The sequence below is a fragment of the Alligator sinensis genome, unplaced genomic scaffold, assembly GCF_000455745.1.
Source record: "Alligator sinensis unplaced genomic scaffold, ASM45574v1 scaffold97_1, whole genome shotgun sequence".
NCBI classification, from domain to species: Eukaryota; Metazoa; Chordata; order Crocodylia; family Alligatoridae; genus Alligator; species Alligator sinensis.
In genome coordinates, this window is record NW_005841921.1 from 1,132,777 (window position 1) to 1,137,799 (window position 5,023).

Consider the following 5,023-nt stretch of genomic DNA (forward strand, 5'->3'; position numbering starts at 1 on the left):
GAAGATTGTCAGGGCTGGCTGACTTGAAGGTATCCAGCTTCTCAAGATGTTCCTTCAGAAAGTCAGCATTAATGGAGGGCAGGGGATCACCCTCACCCGGACTTCCCGGCCCTGTAGCGGGCATGGGCGTCCCATGGGACTGATGAAAGACTGACGCAAAGTACCTATTTAATAGGTTGGCTTTTTCCTGGGCGTCAGTTGTCAGTTGCCCCATCTGGTTCAGAAGGGGTCCAATGTTGCCCCTGCTTTTCCTCCGGCTCCCCACATATCTGAAAAAGGACTTTTTATTGTCCTTGATGCTCAAAGCTAGTTGGAGTTCAGTTGCAGCCTTGGCTTTCCTGGTCTGCTCCGTACAGGACCGGACCAGTGCAGAATAATCCTCCTTGGAGGTGACTCCCATCCTCCATCCTTTGTAGGTCTTTCTTTTTAGCCTCAGGAGGTCTGCTAGGTCCCTGGAGAGCCAGGGGGGCTGCTGTGCCCTCTTGCTGCCTTTCCTCCGAGATGGAATAGACTTAGTTTGTGCATTGAGGATCGCTCCCTTGAGGAGCAACCACTCTTCTTGAACTCCCCTCTCCCTGTGGTCATGGTCCCTTAGGGCCTCACTGACAAGCCTCCTGAGCTTGTCAAAGTCGGCTTTCCTGAAGTCAAGGACTTCCGTGTTGCTGACTGACTTGCCAGCTTTTCAGCGGATGGTGAAGATGATCCTGATAAGGTTGAGTCTGAGTTAGAACCAGATAGTTAACTCTGTGTGCTGGTTTTCTTTTATTTAAATTTTGTGGCTGTAGGGAAGGTCTTTAGGCTATGCTAGGGGTTCTTCGTGAGATCAGCTTTGGTCAGCTGTGAGGGGCTGGGGACCAGGAACCCAGAGTCTGAGGCAGTGGACCTGGACTGAGGGGGTTCAGGCAGATAAAATCAACAAGGCTAGCAGTGCTGCAAAAGATTCTTAAATCCAAACTTGCATCAGATAAAACGCAGGCTAAAAGACCACATTACACCCATTTCAGAGCTTGTATCTAGTTCAAGTTAGGTGGCTGATGCCTCTGGATACCACTTTGTTTTGATCCAGGGTTACATGCAACTTTATTATTCATCAGTGTTTTAACTATTACCTTAGCAGAGCCCTACTGATTAAAAAAGGGAGGGAAATTTTCTCTCTGCCTTTGAGCTTCCATCTCTGGTTTATGGTAATCATTTCAGTTACATCTTTATTCATCGCAAAACTTATGCCTCTGGGCCAAGTTCTTCCTCAACTTACACCTCTTTCCCAATCTGTTTATTGGATTCATGAGTCCTGGAAAAAGAGGACTGAATGCAAAATAGCAAATACATAATACAAGCAGATAAAGTCACAAGTAAAGGAACCAAAGGCAAAAATCTTTTGACTGCTCAGAACTTTGGGCGCCTATACACATGCAGAGGCTGCTCTGATAGGTTGTAATTATGGCACATTGGAGCAGACTCAATTAATTCAATTCAGTTTTTTAATTCAATTAATTGAGTCTGCTGGAGCATGGTAATTACCGTGCGCTAGCAGATTCCAGCATAGCATGTATCAGTGTCCCTACGCTGAAAGATGGCAATGGGGGCGCATTAACTCAAAGTCAAAGCACCCCTCAGCCATGTTTCAGTGCGGAGACACTGATACATGTGACACTTTGGGTGCTTTAATTAGAGCCGCTCTGGGAGCCACTCTAAAGTGCTCCTGCCCCCCACCTCCCTCCTGGAGCACGTGTATAAATGCTCTTAGAGGCCTTACTCCAGTACTTCTTACAGTAAAATTAACATATCAGGCTGAATCCTGCTCTTTTACTCAAGCACAGAAGTTTACCTACAGTTTATACCGAATTCGTTTCCATCCATGCAATAAGAGAGAGGCGGATCTAGCAAGAAACTTGAGACCATCCTTCCTTTTATTTTCCCTTTATGTAAACTAGATTGCCTAGCATTACCGTACTCAGTGGCACAACTCACAGTATTGGCTCCTAGTTTAGGATTCCATCCTGATAATGTTCTTCACCCCCTTTGTGCCCCACTAATTTAGGAAACACTAGCTGTTCTATTATTACAGTGCTCCAAAATTCATCCTCTCGTTACCTCAGCAATAAGACACATTGGTAGCAATGTTACATAACTTTCTTTGCTGAAAAAAGTGACCAACATCAATCTAGGAACAAACATTTTGTGGTACTCATTAAAATTAAAGCTTTTACTCGCATTGAGCAAGCCTGAGAGACACTTACTGTTTACAGACTGCGCAACTGAAACATTATTAATGGAGGGGAAAAAAAGATGTGTTAGCAGAGCATTATAACTGATATCATTTCATAAAGAGGGAAAGTTTTTTCATTCTTACTTGAGCAAAACTCACAGAAATATCAATGGGAATTTTGCTTGAATGAGAACCACAGAACTAGGCCAACAAACCAGATGGAGAGAGTTCAGGGAGAGCAGCACAGCTAGCATATAAATAATAGAAAAGTCTGCAGGTATTTCTATGAGTCTCAGGTCTAACACAGGCAACATTATCATGTCATAAGCCTAGTAATTCCATGAACTATTGATTCCCTCCCCTCAAATTTTCAGTATTGTATACTTGTTCCCAAAACAGAGTATCCCATAGACACAGCTTAGAGATTTGGGAATAATCCAATTATGTGGTATTTAAAGATAATACCCTTTTTCTAAAAGCATTCTCTTATGCTATTTTATAAAGCAATATGCTACAAACTGCCTGGGTAAAAAAGCTTTCTATTCATTTCCAGTCCTCTTACCTTAGTAAAGGGAGTTGGTGAGAGAGAACAAAGTCTTAATACAAACGCTTGTGTTGCTAGAGAAGCAGAACAGACCGTGACTCTTGAGCATATACTGTATTGCTCCAAGACAGCTGCTTAAATATAGTAGGCAACCAGCTCTTGGTTTGAAGGAGGTGGGATTGAAACTGCTGTGGGAGGGACTAGGAAAATTACTCATAAGCATGATTCAGCAACCATGGCTAGGTTTTCCAGTTTATGAATGAATCATGCAGAGTAACTTACCCATACTCAGCTGATAGCATGAGGCAACACAAACACACTCAAAAGCAGCCTTAAGTGAACCAGGGTATGCAGGGCTCCAAACACCAAACTTCTATGGTTAATTTTTAGATTTAAAGATTTTTGTAGGCTGAGACTTTAGAACAATTTATTATAAGTTTTATTGTGTTTCTCTATAAATAAAACACAGCTGCCACAGTGATAATTACAATTAAGGCAGGCTGTAGCAGGATAGTGCAGTATGCATTCTTTAGCACTGAGGAACTTTTTGGACTATATAGAGTAAATGGTATTGCAATTGCAGCTGGCCAAAAATAAAAGGGAAACTTGCAACATCTTCCCTTATGATTGATATTTTGATTACAATTATATTTGTAAGAAATAGGCTGGTGTTTAGAACTGCTCAACTGTATTATAGGTCATGTACTTCCCATAGAAATTTACTTTTAGCTGAAGAAATAAACCCTTTCTCTGTTTTCTCCATTTGGGTCTTATTAGATATAGTTTTCTATGGCTATGAAGTCACTATGACTGTGATGTCACAAATAGCAATAGATCTGCTGCTGTATTAGATGGAGCAAAATGTAAGCACCTGATTTGTCTCTTTAAGGTCCCATTCTTTCTGGTCTGTACTAGACTATATATTAAAGATATCATACATTTTTAAATGACACGTTTGAAACAATATACTATTATAATAGGAAACCTTTTACAAAACAAGGTTAGTGTTACCTGTACCTTTGGGAAATTGTACTCAATATGACAAGGTCTTGTATTCCTGCAGAAAAGTCAGGAGACCAAAGCAGGAGTCTCAGTCAAATCAAATGGCTCAGTCTACAGGAGTAAGGCTATTAGGATTGGGTCTTTGCTGAATTCAAAGCATTCAAATAATTTGAAACCATAATGTTTCCAATTGAAGGAGGGAGCTTAGATGAAGATAGCTAGTCATCAGCACTTACTTCTTACTCTCTTAAGCAATTTTTTTCAAATCAAAGCTCTAGGAAATGAAAGAGAAATACTGACACTTGGTTAAGGGGCATATTTAAAAAAACTGATATGGGGAAAAATGTAAGACAAAAGCAGTTGATGAAATGAGATTTCTAGATTCTCCAGAAGCATCTCAAAGGATTTGGTGTACTCTATTTCAATTTCCCCAGAATCATATGTTTCATCTATATATGGAACCACTGATTCACTTAATAAAAAATATTGAACCAAATGATTCCTGTTGACTCATACTTTTGAATTAATGATTTTCAATACTTCTGTATCCACTGGCTTTGGAAACTTTCCAAAGTGGCTGGAACTCTGAGCATTGCCCAGTAATTATGTGTGAAAACTATTCTGATTCTTGGAGAAGAGTAAATAACTGAGACCTTTTCCTGCATTTTCACATCTATATTTTCTAACTCCTAATAAATCTCCCTATTCATAATCACCTAAAAGAAATGAAAGTTCTCAAAGAAACTGGCAGGATCATTTAGTTAGAACAACCTTATTTCAATAATTTATGTCAAAGTTTTATAAATGAAGATATTATCACTTAAAAACTCTTACCATATTACATTTCAGTTATATAAGAAAGTGTCATGACCCAAAGGCATGATTTTGTGTGTGCTTCGGCACCAGAATTATCCCCGCCAAGTTGCAGCTTCATTGCACAGGAGAGTTTCCTGTTGCAGAGGAAAACCCCGGTGCAGGGACGAGTTTCCCGCTTTTCTGCAGCTTCTTTTGCAGAGTGCATTGCTCGAGTTGCAAGAGGAATGCACGGTGCAAAAGAGTTCCCGCCACTGGTATGTAAATTCGTTCCCCGCTATTGGCTAGTTTTAAATTATTCCCACGTGGCAGCTAACGATTGGCCTGTTAGCCGTATAAAAGGCTTGAGCAGTTTCCTCCCAGGCCGAAGAGGACTCCACATCCATCTCGTGGGGACTCTGGATACACGGCAGGGTAATAGAAACCCTGTGTGAGATTCAGAGGAGCGTGGCGGC

At 40.9% G+C, this 5,023-nt stretch overlaps 1 protein-coding gene across 1 annotated transcript in view; it reads right to left on the reverse strand.

Moving 5' to 3' along the window:
- The window catches only part of OSGIN1 (oxidative stress induced growth inhibitor 1), a 15,228-nt gene extending 12,344 nt beyond the window's left edge, over window positions 1-2,884 (reverse strand). Inside the window, exon 1 of the mRNA XM_014517682.2 lies at window positions 2,772-2,884. The gene's annotated coding sequence lies outside the window, so the exon portion shown is untranslated. The remainder of the gene's footprint in view (window positions 1-2,771) is intronic.
- Between the last annotated feature and the right edge of the window lie 2,139 nt (window positions 2,885-5,023).